Raw genomic sequence first — 20402 nt, 5'->3', positions numbered from 1 at the left:
CTAGTAAGTGTCAAGTGTCTGAGGTCACATTTGAACTCAGGTCCTCCTGAATCCAGGGCTGGTGCTTTATCCACTGCTCCACCTAGTTGTCCCCCTCAAATGTAATTTTAAACAAGGGCAGTTATGAATCGCTTTAGAAAGCACTTTAAAGTTAAATTTTACATAAAAGTTATTGAAAATGCATCAGGGAGGGGCAGCTAAGTGGCGCAGTGGATAGAGCACCGGCCCTGGATTCAGGAGGACCTGAGTTCAAAAATGGCCTCAGACACTTAACACTTACTAGCTGTGTGACCCTGGGCAAATCACTCAACTCCAATTGCCCCCCTCCCCAAAAAAAACCAAAAACCAAAATACCAAAACCAAAAACAACAACAAAAAAAGAAAATGCATCAGGGAGAACTTGGTCTAATACTATGGCGAACCCTAGAACAATTCTGAAAAGAAAAGAGGTCTGAGTATCTCAGCTCCGACTCTTTCTCCTTCCCACCCAAAGTGGAGCATCACAAGACCCCCTCACTCCTCTAGCCTGAGTCTCTGGACTCGGTTTCCCCCCCTATACCATAAAGGGGCCGGGCTCAGGGATCTCGTTCGGACAGTGTCAGGAGGACCGGCAGCTAGGTGGCGCAGTGGATAGAGCACCGGCCCTGGATTCACGAAGACCTGAGTTCAAATCCGACCTCAGACACTTAACACTTACTAGCTGTGTGACCCTGTGCAAGTCACTTAACCCCAATTGCCCCGCAAAAAAAAAAAAAAAAGAAGAAGAAGAAAGAAAGAAAGAAGGGAGGACCCGGGGCCCCGCCAGCGCTCCGAGGCTTTTCTAGGTTTGCTTTGGAGCACCGCCTCATCTTCTCCCTAGCAACCCAACCTCTTCCCTTGCTTCGCCAGACGCAGCGAGAACTACAACTCCCAGAGAGGAGAACTACAGCTCCCAGAGTGCTGTTCGCGACTCTGCCGAGGAACAGCCCTGCGCCCACTGAGCATGAGCAGAGGCAGCTGGCGCTAGCTGTGGGCAGCAGCGGGGCCGTTGGGGCCGGCTGGCCGGACGGCGTGAGCGAGCCTGAGCCGCTGGGGGTGCGCGGGAGGGGGTCTGTGCAGCGGGGGGAGGGTGGGGCGGCGTTCGGATCTCGGAACGCGGCCTCGGCGGGGACTCTGCCAGGTTCCACCCGGGGCGGGGACTCGGCTGGAGCTCGGCCGCCGCAGCTGAGGCTGGAGCAGGAGCTGAAGCCGGTGCAGGAGGAGGGGCCGCGCCGGCGGCCGCAGCAGTGGAAGCTGGAGCAGCCACGGGAGCAGCAGCAGCTGCGGGAGCAGCTGGAGCGGGAGCAGCCGCAGCAGCAGCTGCGGGAGCCGCGGGAGCAGCTGGAGCGGGAGCAGCAGCAGCAGCAGCAGCAGCAACAGCAGGAGCAGCGGCAGCGGCGGCTGCGGCGGCGGCGGCCCTGGTCCTGGCCCTGGCCTTGGCCGTGGGCAGCCTACGTGCACGACGGCGATCCGGCCACCTGCCCCGGCTCCACCCCGCGCATCAGCAGGTGAGCTTGCGGTGGCGGAGGAGGAGGAGGGGAGGGAGAGGGGGAGGAGGGGAGGGAGAGGGGGAGGAGGGGAGGGAGAGGGGGAGGAGGGAAGGGAGAGGAGAAGGAGGAGGGGGAGAGGGGGAGGGAGAGGAGGAGGAGGAGGGGGAGGAGGGGAGGGGGGGGAGGAGGAGGGGGAGGAGGGGAGGGGGGGAGGAGGGGAGGGAGAGGAGGAGGGGGAGGAGGGAGAGGGGAAGAAGAGGAGGAGGAAGAGGGAGGAGGAAGAGGAGGAGGGGGAGGAGGAAGAGGGGAGGAAGAGGGGAAGGGGGAGGAGGAGGAGGGGGAGGAGGAGGAGGAAGAGGGAAGGAGGAAGAGGGGGGGCAAGAGGAGAAGGGGGGAGGAAGAGGAGAAGGGGAGGTGGGGGAGGAAGAGGAGAAGGGGGGGAGGAAGAGGAGAAGGAGGAGGAAGAGGAGAAGGGGAGGTGGGGGAGGAAGAGGAGAAGGGGGGGAGGAAGAGGAGAAGGAGGAGGGAGAGGGCGGGGCAGGGGCTCTCTTCGCACTCTCCCTCCCCACCGCCCCCACCCCTCCGGCCTGCCAGGCGCAGCTCCCGCACCGCGAAGCCCGCGGGGGGTGGGGGGTGGGGGTGGGGTGACGCCATCTCGGCTTTAGGTGACTGTCGGTGTCGAGGTTGGCGATGGAAGGAAGGAGGTCTCCCGAAGTGCGCATGCACCTTGCCGGAAACGTCCCGGGGGGGGGGGGCATGTCTGCGGGAGGACAAAAGGAGCGGCCGGCGGTGGTCCCTGCACTGGGCAGGGCCCCGGACTGGATGACCCAGAGACTCGGTTCTGGGGCGGCCGAGCTCCAAGAACCGGGGAAAGCACTGCGGGGGGCGGGGAAGGGGCTGATAGCACATGGGGGGGGGCCAGCCGGGGCTCACACTTCCAAGCTTGTTGGGAGGGGGGCTGTTCTTGAAAGCTTGGCCTCGGTGCCAGCTCTCTCCGCAGCAAAAGGGGCGGGGGGTGGTCTTTGAATGGGGGACGCTGCTGTGAGAGCTGGACACTAGGGGCGCCCCTGTGCGCGCGCAGGGCCGGCTGCGGGCACTCCCAGCCTTGTAACGAAGACGCCCCCCCCCAAGACCGATGCTGCACCCCGAGGCCCGGGCTCCCCTCCCAGCCCGGAGCCTGGGGTCAGGGGTGGGACCCGCTGCCTGCCTCAGTTTCCTCGTCTGTAAAATGGGGGGCTTGGACTAGCTCACTTGGACACTCCCCTTCCAGCCCATAATCTATGGTTCAGCTTAGGGGTTCTTAGCCTTGCACAGGGCAGTCAGGCCGAATTTGGAATGAGAGGACCTGGGTTCCACTATGGGATCTGGACTAGACAGATGACCCCTACCTTAGGTGCCTTCTGGGTTAAATGGCTTGGCCAAGGTCACGCGGGTGGAAAGTAAAACCTAGCTCCTCTTATTCCAAATCTCCCGCCCTTTTCTAGTGCCCCGCAGCTTCCTAATGGAGTTATTACGGTATCTTAGCGCTCTTCTGCTGCAACCCTGCCCTTTTTACAGGCGAGCAAACTGATGCCCTGGAGGGAATTGGCGATTTGCAAAGCAAATGTATTTGGACTAGTTCACCGGGGTAGGAAGACCTAGATTTGCACCCCTGCCTTCTTAGTCTTGATAGGGGGGGGGGCTCTTTCCACGATTCGGGGCAGCGTCCCAACATGTTTTCCTTTGTTTATATGAATGACAATATGTTAGGACTTGAAAACCGAGGTTCCGGGTTTACAGATCATCCTGGTGCCACCTCCCTTTTCTACAGATGAGGAAACTGAGTTAATTGACTTGCCCGTGGGGCACCCAAGGTGGTAAAGTGGCCGAGGACCCCAGCCCTGTTAGACATTGCTTCAAATCCATTGTTCCACCTGACCTTGCTTCTGACTCCCTGGTCTCCTCTGCTGTTTAGACACGGTTCATTATTCTAGTGGATTGCATGGACAGAATTGAAGCCGATTGAAAAAGAATAAGGGGGGGCAGTATGAGACCTGCTGACAAGAGACCTGGTTACCTGCCATGATCAATTCACCAGATTTTTAGGAAAAAGAGGCAAATTGGCGCAGGTTCATTGCTCTTGAGCAGGAGGGATCCCACGTGCAGTTCAGTTCCCTCATTTTACAGAAAAAAAGTTAAGAGATTTTCCCCCAAGTCACACATACATTAAGTGGCAAAGACAGTCGCTAGGAAAGCAGGCTGATGTTAGGGATCGCCTTTATTTTTTTTAATTCCCTGTGTGACTCCAGAGGCCCCTGCAGATGCCTCTCTTAGCTCCCCGCCTCTGTTCATTGAGCACTAATGTTCCAGATGCCGGTCCTGAGCTCCCCCCCTCCCCCAGCTCCTGAGTCATCGAGGAAAGATTAAATTATCCTAGTCTGTTAGCACCGGGAGGGACCTTAGAGACCATGTGCCCCCACCTCCTTTTCTAAACGACGAATCAAAAGCCCAGAGAGGTCATTGCAGGCTGGGTTAATGACCAAGCTGAGAGCCTATGGAGGTCGGGTTTGTTTCCCCCACAGCCTCAAGCTGGGAGGGGTGGGGAGTGCCAAGTGTCTCTATCAGGGGCCCTGAACTGAGGAGAGGAGGTCCTCATTTTTCAGGTGGTGAAACGCAGCCTCCCATAGGTTGAGTGACTTGCCAGGTTACAAAGCTGGTATTAGAGGCAGAATTTACATGCAACTTTCTGGGGAGGAGGGGATGTGGTGATAGCAAAGACTCTTAGGGGATGGCAGTGGGCTGCTGTGGGCTGTCTCACTCCCCTTGTCTGGAAATCTCAGGAAATGATTGGGCATAGGGGCTAGGGGGAAGGGGGGTTACCCAAATTTAAATTACGAAAGCAGAATTTATCTATTTACTGAGGTTAACCACAGTGCAAGAAAGTGGGTAGAGCACCAGACTTGGAATCAGGAAGCCCTGGGTTCAAGTCTTAGCTCTGACATAACGGCCTAGGTGACCATGGGCCAATCACTCAACCTCTCAACGTCCCAAGCAACTCACTAAGACTACGTGTGTAAACCTGTAATGTATGATAGTAATAATAATTGGAGATATATATATATAATGCTTTAAGGTTTGCAAAGAACTTTACACACATTAGCATGTTGACCCACAACCACCCCATGAGGTAGGTATTATAGTAATTACCATCTTCTCCACTTTACAGATGGGAAAGATGAGGTAAAATAGAATAAGACCTCAGGGATCTGTAATTTCATTCATTTGGATGCTCCATCCACCAGCCTAGATCTCAGCCCAGCCCCTACCATTGTAGTAGGTGGTCTCTGAAAGAGTCTGTGATGCTGAGCCTCCTTGACTTAGGCGATGGGGTTCCCGAGTATCAGAGAATAGAGAGGCTGTTGCCATATTTTCTTTTTTTTCTTTTTTTTTCTGTTGCCATGTTTTCATGCTTAGCCTTTCCAGCTTGGGGACCTGCCTGCCAGGGTCCCCATTGGCCCAGCCTTCCAGAGCCAGGGTCACTCCAGTCTCATGTTGAGACATCAGAGGTTTTAGTGGTAAAAACTGTTGAGAAATTCTCCTCCAGCCTCAGACACTTAACACTTACTAGCTGTGTGACCTTGGGCAAGTCACTTAACCCCAGTTGCCTCACCAAAAAAAGAAAAGAAAAAAGAAAAAAAATTCTCCCCAAGACAAAGGAGGTTCTGACTAATCAGACCAGAAAATTCACTTAACCAGATTATTGTTCCCTAGGCATTCTGGGTTACTGAGATTTTATAGCTTGTGGACCCAAGGACACATTATGGGGTAGAATTCCCCTGCTGCTGCCGTCCTAAGCCAGCTTTGCCCCTAGTGTTACACATCAACTCTGCTCTTTGCCCGATCACCAGTCCCTCCACCTCTCAGCCCTTTCTTGGTCATTCTCCCCCCTCTGCTTTTCCCATTTTCAGCCTCAGAGTGAGCCTTTTCAGCTCTACAGCATCCTCTGAGCTCAAATCCCTTGTTCCTTCCTCCTGCCAACACTCATTTCTTGCCAGAACTTGCCAGCCTTGGGTTAATCTACCACCTGCCTCCTCTCTTCCTCCTCGTGAAGCAGGAAGAATTCACACAACCCGGCTCAGTGGAGTACACTCTCAAATCATTTTCTTTCATCTAGGCGAGGTGCTGCATCCAAGGGTTCCTTTTATTTTTTCCTAATTGAGTCCATTTCATTCTCCACAGAAGCTATGCTGAACCTTCTCTCCTTCCCTTTGTTACCTTTCTTAGCCAATGACTTCATCACATACATACTCCCCTGAAAAAACAGGCTATTCGCCGTAAGCTCTTTTCTCCTTCTCATCTTAAAATCCCTTTGACATCATCCCTACTCTCATTGCCTTTCTTCCATTCTCTGATAATATCCCTCCCCTTGCCAAGGCCACTCCCTCTACATGTGCCCCTGATTCTATCCCCTCCAGTCTTCTCTGTGAGATTGGCCCCTTAATTATTACCACCATCCCCTTCAGCCATCTTCAGTCTCTTCCTATCCATTGGTTTCATTCCAGTCATCTTCAAACACACCCAAGTCCTCCCCATCCATAAAGACCCGACCTTCCCTTCAAGGTATCTTCTCATATCTCTTCTCCCTTTCTCAGCTCATCTCAACTCGGTTTTTTACTCCTGAACCCTTTGTGGTTGCCTTACAACTTTTTATTTCAACTGAATGTCTCTCTTCAAAGTGAACAGTCACCCTTCACTGCCAGGTCAGATGGTCTTCTCTCAATGTTAATCCTTCATGAAATTTGAGTTCCAAATTCTTCCCCTGGCCCCCTTCCCCCACCCATTATAAAGATAAGAATGATATCAGTTATACATGTGAAATCATGCAAAACATGTTTCCATATTAGCCATGTTGTTAAAAAAAAAGCAAGAAAAATAAAAAAGGTGAAACACTTATACTTTGATTTGCATTCAGACTCCATCAGTTCTTTCTGTGGAGGTGGATAGCATTTTTCATCCTAAGTCCTTGAGAATTGTCTAGAATAATTGTATTGCTGAGAATAGCTAAGTCATTAACAGTAGATCTTTGCACATTATTGCTGTTACTATGTACAATATTCTGGTTCTACTCACTTCAGTTTGCATCACTTCATATAAGTCTTCTCAGGTTTTCCTGAAACCATCCTGTTCATTATTTCTTTTCTCTCTCTCTCTCTCTCTTTCTTTTTGGTGGGGCAGTGAGGGTTAAGTGACTTGCCCAGGGTCACACAGCTAGTAAGTGTCAAGTGTCTGAGGTCGGATTTGAACTTGGGTCCTCCTGAATCCAGGGCCGGTGCTTTATCTACTGTGGCACCTAGCTGCCCCCTGTTCATTATTTCTTATAGCACAATAGTATTCTGTCACAATCATAAATCACAGCTTATTCAGTCATTCCCCAATTAATGGGCATGCTCTCAATTTCCAATTCTTTGCCACCCAAAAAGAGCTGCTATAAATATTTTTGTACAAATAGATCCTTTGCTTTTTTCTTAGATCTCTTTGGCATACAGACCTAGTAGTAGTAGTAGTATTGCCACATCAGAGGGTATGCACGGTTTTCTAGCCTTTGGGGCATAATTCCAAATTGTTTTCCAGAATGGTTGTATCAGTTCACAACTCCATCAATAATGCATTAGTGTTCTAATTTTTCCACATCCTCTCCAACACTTGCCATTTTCCTTTTCTTTCATATTAGCCCCTCTGAGAGATGTGAGGTGGTAACCCAGAGTTGTTTCAATTTGTATTTCTCTAATTAATAGTGATTTGGAGCATTTTTTCATATAGCTATAGATAGCTTTGATTTCTTTTCCTGAAAACTACCTATTTATATCCTCTGACCATTTATCAATTGGAAAATGACTCATGTTCTTATAAATTTGACTTATCCATCTATTTAAGAAATGAGAGCCTTATTAGAAAAACTTTCTGTAATTTTTTTTTCTTTTTTTCCTTCTAATCTTGGCCATGGAAACCCTATTAAATTTCCTATAATCAAAAATCATCCATTTACTTCCTGTGATCTTCTCAGTCTCTTGTGTGGGCATAAATTCTTCCCTTATCCATGGATCTGACAGATAAAATATTCCCTGTTTTCCTAATATGTTTATGACATCAGGTACCCATTTTGACTTTCTATGTACAACGTGTGATGTTGGCGTGTACTTAGTTTCTGCCAAACTGCTTTTCAGTTTTCCCAGGGATTTTGGTCATATAATGAGTGCTTACCCCCAAAACTTGGATCTTTAGGTTTATCAAACACTAGATTACTATGATCATTTACTACTGTGTATTACGTATTTATTCTACTGATCTACCCCTCAATTTCTTGGCCAGTGCTAGATTGTTTTGATGATTACTGCTTTGTAATATACTTTGAGATTTGATATAGTTAGGCCACTTTTCTTCATATTTTTCCCCCATTGGTTCCCTTAATATTCTTGATCTTTTGTTTTTCCAGATGAATTTTGTTATTTTCTCTAGCTCTGTGAAATAATTTTTTGGTAGTTTGGTTGGTATGGCATTGAATAGGTAAACTAATTTAGTTAGAATTATAATTTTTATTATATTGGCTCTGCTTCCCCATGAGCAATTTCTATTTCTCCAGTTATTTAGATCTGACTTTATTTGTGTGAAAAGTGTTTTCTAATTGTGTTTTATAGTTCCTGGGTTGGTCTTGGAAAATAGACTCCCAAGTATTTTATATTGTCCACAATTATTTTACATGGAATTTCTCTTTCTCTCTTTTGCTGCTTCACTTTGTTGATTAATGTGTAGAAATGCTGTTGATTTCCTTTATATCCTGCAACTTTGCTGAAGTAAATTATTTCAACTAGTTTTTTAGTTGATTCTCTGGGATTCTTTATGTATACTATCATATGGTCTGAAAAGAGTGATAGTTTTGTTTCCTCTTTGCCTATTCCAATTTCTCCCATTTCTTTTTCTTGTTTTATTGCTATAGCTAGTAATATTGGTGATAATGGGTATCCTTGTTTCACCTCTGACCTTAGTGGGAAAGCTTCTAGCTTATTCCAGATACAAATAATGCTTGCTGATGGTTTGGGATAGGTACTAGTTATAATATTAAGGCAAACTCCATTTATTTCTGTGCTTTCCAGTGTTTTTAACAGGAATGAGTTATATTTTATCAAAACCTTTTTCTACATCTGATTTTTGTGAGTTTTGTTATTCATATGGTCAATTATGCTGATGATAGCTTTTTAAATACTGAACCAGCCCTGCATTCCTGGTATAAATCCAACCTGGTAATAATATATTATCATTTTTGTGATTTATTGTTGTAATCTCCTTGCTAGTATTTTATTTTAAATGTTTTCATCAATATTCATTAGGGAAATTTGTCTACAGTTTCCTTTCTCTGTTTTTGCTCTTCCTGGTTTAGGTAACAGCACCATATTTGTGTCATAAAAGGAATTTGGTAGTACTCCTTTGCCTATTTTTCCAAGTAGTTTATATAATATTGGAATTCATTGTTCTTTAAATGTTTGGTACAATTCACTTGTGAATTCATCTGGTCCTAGGGATTTTTTCTTATGGAGATCATTGATGGCTTCTTCAATTTCTATATCTAAGATAGGGTTATTTAAGTATTAAGTAAGAGGAAATATTCTCTTATGTTAATTTGGGCAATTTATGTTATTTATATAACCTTTAAAACATTCATCTATTTCACTTAGATTTTTAGACTTATAGGCATATAATTGGGCAAAATAGCTTCTAATAATTGCTTTAATTTCTTCTTCATTGATAGTGAATTCACCCTTTTCATTTTTGATACTGGTAATTTATTTTTCTTCTTTCTTTTTTAAAATCAAATTAATCAATGGCTTATTTATTTTATTGTTTTCCCCCCATGAGGTCAGCTCCTAGTTTTATTTATTAGTTCAGTGGTTTTATTTTAATTTTACTAATCTCTTATTTGATTTTTCAGGATTTCCAATTTGTTGTTTAATGGGGGATTTTTGAATTAATTAATTATTTTTTTTTGGCAGGGCAATGGGGGTTGAGTAACTTGCCAGGGACACACAGCTAGTAAGTGTCAAGTGTCTGAGGCCGGATTTGAACTCAGGTACTCCTGAATCCAGGGCCGGTGCTTTATCCACTGCGCCACCTAGCTGCCCCCTAATGGGGGATTTTTAATTTGTTCTTTTTCTAGTTTTTTTTTTTAACTGTATGCCCAATTAATTGATCTGTTCTTTCTCTATTTTATTGATATAGGTGTTTAGAGATATAAATTTTTCTCTAAGTACCATAAATTTTGGTATGTTGTCTGATTGTTGTCATTATCTTTAATGAAATTACTTATTATTTCTATGATTTGTTATTTGACCCATTCATTCTGTAGGATTAGATTATTTCATTTCCAATTATTTTAAAATTTTTACATGCCTCTTTATTGAATGCAATTTTTAAGGCATTATTGCTTGAAAAGGATGATGCATTTAATATTTCTGCTTTTCCTTATTTATCTCTGAGGTTTTTATGCCCATGGTGAATTTTTTTGTAGGTGTCATATACTATCGAGAAAAAGGTATTCTCCTTTCTATTTCCATTCATTTTTCCAGAGGTCTGTCACATCTAACTTTTCCAAAATTATATTCATCTCCTTAACTTCTTTCTTATGTATTTTCATTTAATTTTTCATTTCAGAATTTAGATGTTGTGCCATTTGGTGCAAGTCTGTTTAGTATCGATATTATTTCTTTTTTCTATGGTACCTTTTAGCAAAATGTAGTTTCCCTGAATTAATTAGGTCTGTTCTTGTTTTGTCTGAGATCATGATTGCTACCCTTGCTTTTTTTTTTTTTCATCTCAGCTGAAGCATAATAGACTCTGCTCCAGCCTTTACCTGTGCTCTGTGGGTGTGTTTCTTGTAAACCCTGATTTTTGTGGAAAGCAGGGTCGTTCTTCCAGAACCTTCCCGGGCCTCCTTCTTGGTAATGCTGCCTCACTTATCCTGCATGTAGTTTGTGAGCCCTTTGAGAGCAGGGTCTGGTTTTTGTTATCTGTTTCCTTTTTCTGTGTCCCCAGTACTTAGGGCAGAGCCTAGCTGGTAAGAGACACTTCATCAGCGCCTTCTATTTGACATGGTGTTTATTCTGTAGATCCTCACTTTGTCTCCACTTAGTGTGTCCCAGTAGAAAGGAACCTTCTTGAGCCAGGAGCTGGCTGTCTTTGTGCCCCTGAGATCGGCCTCGCATTTGGGAGGTGATCAGCACATTTTCGTTGATGGATTGATTGATGGGTCTCATTCCCTTGGTTTTGGGCATTTGTCTCCTTGGTCTGAGATGGGGCTGAGGGGAGGACAGGTAATGCGGTTGTTGGAAGAGAGTCGGACGCCGTCACATTGACGAATGAGATATTAAGAATGCTTCACAGCATCTGAACAAGTTTTTGTGGTCTGATCTTGTGTGGTTGGTGCTTCTCCAGTTTGTTTCCATTTCCCAGAATCTCAGGGCCATAGAAAGGTAAGGATGTGCAGAAGGTTCCTTAGAGTTCACCTAACCCAACCTCACTTTATTTATTTATTTATTTGCTTGTTTGTTTGTTCATTCATTTGTTTATTTTTTCATTTAATTTGGTCTATTTTCAGTTAACAGCTATTTCTTTTCTCTCCCCACTCTGCCCCCATCCACTCCCTCATTTCTCAGACTAGTTATCTGAGGCAGGTACAGGATTCAAACCTGCCTCCTTTGAATCTGGCCCCTGTCCATTTTCCATGGCCTCACCCTCATGTTGCCTCTCTGATTGGGAAGATGCTACAAGTGTTGATGTTCTGTCAGTCAGTCAGCAAGCACTTATTAAGCACTGACTGTATGCCAGGCACTGTGCTGAGTGCTCTGGATTTAAGGAAAGAACAGGAGGTGGGGGTTTCAGAGCCCCTGAGGCTAATCTCTTCTGAAGAGATGAGGCTGTGCTGGCATATCCGGTCTCATTGGTTAGAGTGGGGTGGGTGCTGTGCCCTTTGTGGGGTAAATGGGAAGAGCCAGCTCTGTGGCCTGGGCCTCAGTTTCCTCATCTTTTCAATGCCCAAGAGTGGGTTGAGTGACTTCTGCTCTGCCTTCAGATGATTCTACATCAGGTCGTTTGAGGTGGGTCCTTCAAGGCTTCCAGACCACCCTGCGATCTTCCCAGATGTGTTCAGTCCCCCCCCAAAATGCTGCAGAATTCCAGACATCTCTGCCGGTGGTGAGCTGCGGCAGTGTATTCATCTGCCCTACTGTGTATACAAAAAGTGGCCCTAGCAAGTGAAGCCCTTTGCGGCCATGTTACAGTGGGGGGGGGGGGGTTTGGTTTCTCCTCCAGAGACAGAGCCACTCCCTCCAGCCTGAGTCCTGGCAAGAGGAGGGCAGGACAGGGTGGTCACAGACTCAGCCTCCCACCATCACCGAGTATAGGGAGGAAGCTTCTTTCTCAGAGATGCTGCAGAGCCAGAGGGCGTGGCCACCTGAGAACTGGTTTAGTCAAACTCAGCCATACCTCATTTCACTGTCAATCATCATGCATTTATTAGGCACCTGCTGTGTGCCCAGCACCACAAAGAAAGGCAGACACTGTCCCTGCCCCCAAGGAGCTCACCTTCTAATGGGGGGAAACAATGTGCAGTTAATCAGAAACATACAAGAGACACATCAAGAAATGTCCAGACAAACTAAGCCAAGGCAGTGTGGTGTAGTGGTTAGAGCACTGTCCTGGAGCCAGGAGAGCCTGGGTTCAAATACTCCTCCCCCTGACAATTACTTCTCCATACCTTCTCTTCCTCATCTGAAAACAGATAATGGAGCCCATAGGAGCAGTAGTTCCAGCCTCTCTTCTCCTGCTTTCTGATTACTTTCATTGGGAATCTTGGGAAGGAAGGGGAACAAAAAAGCACTTATTAAGCACCTACTATTTGCCAGACACTGTACTAAGTGCTTTACAAATGCCATCTCATTTTAGTTTATTGTCCTTGTTAGATAGTTGAGAAAACTGAGGCAGGAAGCTTGACTTGCCCAGTATCATGCAGCCACTGATCTCTGAGGCCAGGTTCAATTCAGATCTTCTGGACTCCAGACCCTCAATCTACACCCTTTGCCACCTAGCTGAGGCAAATCTTCGAACTTCTCTGGGCCTCAGTTTCCTTATTTGTAAAATGAAAGGACCAGACGAGATGATCTCAGTGGTCTTTTCTGTCGATGGGATTCTGCGTGGTTGCTGGGGGCAAAGCTTGTTAAATTATTTGTAGAGTAAGTGTGATTAGGGTCTTTTTGGTGACCTTCATTTTGTCCTCTCAGAGGCCCTTGTCAGTGGGTGTTCTCTGTAGGATTCAGGTGTTAATATAATTAATGAGACATACAGACGTGAAACAGCCGGGGCCCCTCCTGAGGATTGAGGATCAGGTGAAGAGGGGCCAGGCAGCAGTCCAAGCTGAGCCATGACTTTGGGAGAGGGAAGTGATGGATGGGCCTAGGGCTGCTCAGCATCTTAAGGTCTTACCGGTTGACAAGCATTTATCAAGTGCTCACTTGGTGCTGGGCCCTGGGTCTGGGTCCCTTTGCACAGGAGATTGAGCTTAATCATGAACTTTCACATGGTGTTTGAAAGGTGGAGATTCACACCAGCATAGAGACCTTGGAACTGTCATTTCCCCTCTTTTCTAGATGAGGCCCAGAGTCACCCAGTTCCTGAGGGTCAGAAGTGGCATGTGAGAAGTGTCCCTACCTGACTTGAGTCAGGGGCAATGAGGGTTAAGTGACTTGCCCAGGGTCACACAGCTAGCTAGTTAAGTGTCAAGTGTCTGAGGCTGGATTTGAACTCGGGTCCTCCCGAATCCAGGGCCGGTGCTTTATCCACTGCACCACCTAGCTGCCTCCCAAACATCCTAGAGATTGAGTCCACTGAGCCCTTGTCCATGAACCCTAGGAGAGGGCCCTGTGTCCTAGACTTCAGAAACAAGGCAGGATGCCTTCCGGCCCAGCAGTCCCCCGCCTGGCGTGGCCTCCCCCGGAGGCCTTCCTCTACATGCGGCTGCATGAACACAGTCAGCCCATGAAGGAGCTCAGCCCCGGTCTGCGCTGGCAGGCTGCTCCTCTCTACAGCTCTCAGCCTCTGTAGCTGTGGGGCCTCAACTCACCTTTGGCCCAAATGGCTTCATTTTCCGACTAGAGGGAGAATGCGACCTTTCTGAATCATGGCCACTAAAGGGCCCAGCCCATTGTGGAGACCAAGGTTCCCTGCCTCCCTGGTCTGTGCTCTTAGGAAGAGGAGAATTAGAGAATCCTAAATCTGGAAGAGAACTTAGCACTCACTTCTCTACCTAACCGAGGCAAGCAAACAAGTTAATGACCAGACAGACAGAGGAACAGATGGATGAATGAATAAGTATATACACACGCACACATATACATACATATACATGTTGTCCCCAAAGTCTGTGTGTGGCTTTAAGCATGTGTGTGTTTGTGTGTATATATAGATGTGTGCATATATTTGTGTATTTTATATCTATTATGAGCATATTCAATATATCATGTGAACTATGTGAACCCTGGTCTTCTGAAGCCAGCTGGGCAGCTCCCGTGGCACATTCCCAATAACAATAATAAGTACGTGGTGTTTTAGGATTCTGTTCGGATCCTCTCAGTTGGTCTCTCAAGGGCCTCAAGAGGTTGAATAGTAGAAATATTATTGTCTCCAATTTACACACAGGTAAACTGAGGCACAGAGGAGTTAGGCCATTCCTGACCCTCCCAAATGCTTGGGATGGTCACCAACCAGGACCTCCTCATAGCAGTAAAATCACAAAAACAAGTTCTAGGCCCTGTGCTGGAAGCTGGGGCAGTAAAGATAAGGGCAGTAAAGGCCGCACAGAACGGTTCTTAACCTTCTCCCTCTTCCTCAATGGAAACCTCACTGTGATTGCCTTCCCTTGTTCTGTCCCTGGGAGTTCAGGGCAGTGACGGGATAGAGGAAGGATGGTTCTGTATAGAAGTCAAAGCCAGGAAGCTCTGGGTTCGAGTCCTGCCTTGGACCTTCACTGGCTGAGTGACCCTAGCCAACTCACTTGACTTCTTGATTAAGTTTTCTGTGTGGTCCTCCTCTCTATCCCATCTCTCCGGATAGGAAGTAAGCTCCTTGAGGGAAGGAGCCCCTCCTGGCCAGCTCTTTTGTACCGGGCACATAGTGGGTACTAAAGAAATCCTTGATTCATTGTTGGGAGGCCTCCGTCAGGGTCTGGTCCTACCCATGGGGCAGCGGCCTTGCCTTTGTTCTCTCTGCCCTGAGGCCCCCTAGCTTCTCTCACCCCCCAGGGCCTGAGCAGGGCCAACAGGCAGCCACTGAGCCATGGCACCCCTAGAGCCTGCCTGCGGCCTCCTGGCCATCCCAGCCCTCAGATTTGGGTCTCAGTTGGGGGCAGCAGCTTCATTTACTACTTCCTGCTGCTCCTGGTGGGAACAGATGGGATCCTAGAAAAGATCCATAAACTCTGTAGGAATTGGATAAGATTTAATTGCCCAGGGAGCTGAATGAAGCCGTACTGGGGAAATATATTGACAGCAGGGCCTCTGCCACCTCCACTCTCCAAGGGCATTTTTATCCTGTGTTTTTCTGTTGCAAATTTCTTTTCAGGCACCTTCTTAATCCTCTGCTCACTTGGGCCCTTATCCCACAGGAGCCAATCAAGACCCCATATTTTGCACAAGTTCCGTTTTTGCCTTAGAGGGATAAAAAGATTTATGTTTGTCTCATCAAACCTGAGATGAAAAGCAGGTAGAGAGCTGGCCTCTAAGGCAATATGCCCTGAGTTCAAGTTTTGCCTTAGACTGCCAGACACTGGCTGTGTGACCCTGGGTGAGTCATTGAACCTCTCCCTGCTTTAGGCAACTCTGGACAGAAGGTGCAGACCTGCTTTGGGAGAGGGCATTTCCACACAGGGAAGGGATTTGCATCTACCTGTGAAACGCACCCATTTTGAAGTTTGTAAAATCAAATGCACGAGAGTCATAAAGGAAGAAACCAATCAGTGAAATCGTTAGCAACCTTTTTTTCCCCTAAATTCATGGGCCCTGGATTTAAGTGAACCAGGCCAGATTTGGCTTGGATTCTAGTGAGCGAGGCAGGGTTGGGTTTTTTTTCTTCTTTGGAGGTTATTACACGGGCACAGCCAGGCTCCTCAGCTAATTCTTTTGGAAAGATGCCTTTTTCTCCTAAAGGTCCATCGTTGGCCCTTTGTCCCTTTTGGAAGATGGACGTTCTGACACCAGGACCGGCATTGATATCATGGCATGGCTGCCCTGGTCTCAGGGCCTTCTGGCTCTGAGCTTTGAAAGAGGGTGGTCTGGGGCAGCTAGGTGGCACAGTAGATAGAGCATCGGCCCTGGATTCAGGAGGACCTGAGTTCAAAGCCAGCCTCAGACACTTACTAGCTGTGTGACCTTGGGCAAGTCACTTAACCCTCATTGCCCTGCAAAAAAAAAAGAAAAGAAAAGAAAGAGGATGGTCTGAACCTGGTTTGTCATGGTCCTCCACTCCCCATCTCCAGCCCCCACTGCCTTGTTAGCTCCTCTTGGAAGGGGGAGCAACAGCCTGCTGACCTGAGGCAAGGATTTTATCTGTCTGGGGACGGGTAATTTGAGGGAAGGGAGTGCCGGCCTATAATTCTGTATCACCTCCTTCCCTGGCTTGGTAGGGAAGATGGGAAAATAGGGTGATTAAAGTGAATGATGCAGGGCCCCATAAAGGTCTAACGAAGAGCATCTTTCTCCTGTAATGAGTTTACGTTTAAAGGACACAGTTTTGCCTTCTCTGGGCACATCCCACAAGGCCCTGCTGCTGCTCCCCCCTCCCCCAGAGTTTCTTTCCTAGCACCCTAATCATCGTAGCTAGTTAGCCGTTACATACCACTTTAAGGTAATAATAATAACGGATAGTATTTAAATAGCACCGACTATGCGCCAGACACTGTATAAGTGCTTTACGATTATTATCTTATTTAATCCTCTTAACAGATGTGGTGAGGATCAAATTGTTATTATTGCCCCCCTTTTACAGATAAGGAAACTGAGGTTTTCAGAGGTTAAGTGACTCACTCAGGGTCACCCAGCTATTAAGTATCTGAGACAAGATTCACCTGACTTCAAGCCCAGAACTTTATTGTGAGTGAGGGCCGGGAGGGACTTCTGAGCTCCTTTTCAGACGTGGAAACTGAGGCTCAGAGAGATTAAGTCACACAGTGGTGGGATTTGAACCCGGTCTCAGACTCCAGAGCAAAAGTCCTGGTCTTGGATGAACTCTAATGGGTTGAGAAGATGGGTCCTAGAGGCACGTTTCCATTAGAACCGGGACTCAGTCCAGTCAGGGGTGGGGGGGTGGGGTCAGGAGGTCCTTTAGTCAGAGAGAGGTATCTGCCCAGGACTCAGCTCTTCAGATCCTTCTCTTAGGGTTAAGTGTCTGAGAGAACCCTGCCTTGCTGGAAGTCACGGGCCTGGGTTTGAATCCAGACTTTGCCACTCACAGCTGGCATAACCTTGGCCATGATAGCTTTGGGCCTCGGTTTCTTTCTCTGTAAAATGGGAGGGTTGGCCTGGATTGGGGGGGGGGTCTTAGTGTTTTTTTTTTCTTTTTTTATCATGGCCCATGTCAGCTGGCTGGTGAAGCCCCTGGACCCCTAAGAAAGGGTTAACTTTCGACTATAGCGGGGAACCATTATGGAGTGTCACGGCCCCCTTTTGGCTGCAGTCCTGTGAAACCTGTAGGCCCTTTTTTAGAATCACATTCTTAAATACATAAACCAAAATACGGAGGATTTCAGAGGAAACCCATGTTGTTGAAATAGTCATCAAAATCGTTTTTCTGTTCTAAGCTATTTTTTCCTTTTATTTAAAAAAATATATCAGTGGCTGTCTAAAAAACAAGTTAATGCCTCCAGACTAAGAACCCCTAGACAAGATGCTATCTAAGGGTCCCCACAGCTCTAAGTCAGTTCCCTTTTCTGGGCCTCAGTTTACCCCTTGGTGAGTTAAAGGGGCTGTGGTCAGATGAACTCTGGGTTTCCTTCCAGATCTATCATCCCTGATTATTGAATTCATCCCTAGGACTTTTTAGGGGCCTCTTTTCAAACCCACAGATGGAGATTGTTATCCCTGGCTAACTTCAGATGCTAACGGGACGCAGCTTTGATACTTCAAGAGAAAGAGATCAGGCCTGTGAGTGGTGCATTTCTTCCTTTTAATTAGTGTTAGTGTAAGTGATAATGATTTGGGCTTCATTTGAGTTAGCTGAAGAAATTAGGAGTCTCCGGGCAGCTTGGAGAGGGGCCTGAGGAAAGCTCTCAGCAAAGCGGCATGGGGTCTGGGTGGACCACTGCCCTTCTCTGAGCCTCTGCTCACCCCCTGGGTGACTGCATCAGCGGGAGGGCCAGAGAGACATGTGGCTTTCCTTTTCTTCTCCTGCCGGTTGAGGCAGGGCACAGGACCGAGCCCTGGGAAGCTGGCCAGAATCATCCAGGGTGGCTGGGGTGACGAGGACATGCTCGGCAGCTGCCCCAGAGCCCAGCAGAGCACTGGAAGCAGAGGTCCAGGGTGCAAATCCCGGCTCTGATGGCCTTCCACAAGTCACCTGGCCTCAGTTTCCTCATCTGTAAAATGATATGTTGGACTGAAAGGTCTCTGAAGTTCCTGCCGGCGCCAAGTCCCTGCCCCTTCTTGCTTGACCAAGACTCTGAGCGTTCCTATAGAATCACAGAACAAAGCCGGAAGGGACATCAGAGGCCACGGAGGGCAGCCCCTCCTTCTTTTTTTTTTTTTTTTGTAAGGCAGTGAGGGTTAAGTGACTTGCCCAGGGTCACACAGCAAGTGTCAAGTGTCTGAGGCTGGATTTGAACTCAGGTCCTCCTGAATTCAGGGCCGGTGCTCTATCCACTGCGCCACCTAGCGGCCCTCCATTTTACAGATGAGGCAGAGGACACCCAGAGAGCCAAGGACCCCCACTAGGAAGGGGAGAGATTGGGGGTAAAGAGAGCCCTCCAGAGCCCCAGGGTGGCCACCTCCTACAAGCATCATCTGTGCATTCTTGGGACGGGCATGGGGGGGGGGGCGGTCACTGCCAAATGGGCAAAGCGAGGATGGAAGGGGAGTGGGCAGACTCTGGCTCATCTCCCCCTTCTTGGAAAGCAGGTGGGGCGCATCGAGGCCTAGCCCGTTCCCTTCCAGATGTCAGTACGCCTTTGGATTTATTGGCCTTCAGGCCCAATTATTGGGTCAAGTCATTTCTCACTGGTGCTAATCACTCCTGGTGATCTCAGTTGACCCCATCTGAGATGGGGCGGCAGTTAACCTTCCCAACATTATCCTTTGATTTATGGGACTTCACTTCAAAGGCAGCAACTGATTTGCCAGGTACATTTACTGCTTTCTATTCCTTCTCCTCCCTCCCTTTCCTTCCTTCTCTGCCTCTCTTTCTCCTCCCTCCCCTTCCCTCCCCTTCCCAGGACTCACCTCTCCCCCCACCTTCTCCCTTTCTCTGTCTCTGCCCCTCTCTCTCTCTCTCTCTCAAGGACAGGAAGACCTTTAAAGAATTGAGTTGGGAGGGGCAGCTAGGTGGCGCAGTGGATAAAGCACTGGCCCTGGATTCAGGAAGACCTGAGTTCAAATGCAGCCTCAGACACTGGACACTTACTAGCTGTGTGACCCTGGGCAAGTCATTTAACCCCCATTGCCCCGCAAAAAAGATAAAAATTGGGGCAGCTAGGTGGCGCAGTGGATAGAGCACCGGCCCTGGAGTCAGGAGTACCTGAGTTCAAATCCGGCCTCAGACACTTAACACTTACTAGCTGTGTGACCCTGGGCAAGTCACAACCCCAGTTGCCTCACTTAAAAATAAAATTAAAAAAATAAATGCTTAAAAAAAAGATAAAAATTAAAAAAAAAATTGAGTTGGGGATTGTAGGTGGCCTATAACACTTGTCAGAATGTAAAATGGCTGACTGGGCATGGCTTTCTTGGGGCAAATGGCTCGTTAAGAGAAGCCTCATCCCAGCCATGGAACGCTGCTGAGGACAGGTACCCTGCCCTAAATCTTGGGTGCCCTGGCCGGATTGCCAGTGTCCAGGCTCCTTGACCTTGTCTCTGCTTTCTATGGATGCAGCCAACAGGGCTGTAATTGGGCTTAAACCCGAATGCCTCAGTCTGTGGGGTCCCCTGGGGACCTCTGAGGCACAGAAGGTGGGGATTGAAAGCTTTTGATCCCTGGGGAGGCCTTGCCATTTTAGATACCAGCACTGCTGGGAGTGGGGGGGGGGCAGGGAGAACTCGCTCTACCTCACACAAACCTTGATGGACATTGGGGGGAGGAGAGTGGGGAGGCCTGAGGCCTATGTTGAGAAACCCAGAGGCAGCTTTGTCAGTGACCTGGGGCAAAATTGTGTGACCTTTAGCTTCTCCATTGGTAAAATGAGGGGTGTTGGACTAGATGCCAGCCTAAATCCATGGCCTCTGACCTCTAGGACCTCACTCTTCCTCTGTCACAGGGGAAATTGGTTGTGGGGTCCTTAAGTATTCCTCTTTAAAGAATGACACCTGCTCACACACAAATCCAATTAGAATAAAATAATCTTGACTTCTCTCTCGAGGGGAGATGGTTCAGAGACATGATTCTCCTCCAGTGGCAGAAAGGCAGAAGCTTTTCTAGATGGTCGATGGGGTGATTGTCCCCTAACCATGGACAGTTCCCTTGGGTGGGGAGGGAAGGCTCCAGTGAGAGGTGGTGGTCCGCACTTCTGGAGTTCTCTCTGTCCCCTGGCTCTGACCAGGCAGCAGCCCCGCCCATCGGGCTCATCTCCCTCACTTCTCAAGGTGTGTCCATCCTTTGGTTTAGCTGACCAGT

General features: G+C 47.8%; 1 protein-coding gene across 1 annotated transcript in view; it reads left to right on the top strand.

Annotated features, from left to right (window-relative positions):
- The first annotated feature begins 1397 nt into the window (after positions 1 to 1397).
- Positions 1398 to 20402, top strand: part of POMGNT2 (protein O-linked mannose N-acetylglucosaminyltransferase 2 (beta 1,4-)) — a 37073-nt gene continuing 18068 nt past the window's right edge. The window contains exon 1 of the mRNA XM_043966936.1: positions 1398 to 1526. The gene's annotated coding sequence lies outside the window, so the exon portion shown is untranslated. The remainder of the gene's footprint in view (positions 1527 to 20402) is intronic.

Source organism: Dromiciops gliroides, chromosome 5 (genome assembly GCF_019393635.1).
Source record: "Dromiciops gliroides isolate mDroGli1 chromosome 5, mDroGli1.pri, whole genome shotgun sequence".
Lineage (NCBI taxonomy): Eukaryota > Metazoa > Chordata > Mammalia > Microbiotheria > Microbiotheriidae > Dromiciops > Dromiciops gliroides.
The sequence above is the reverse complement of the archived record's forward strand: the minus strand, read 5'-3'. Positions and strand labels throughout refer to the sequence as shown.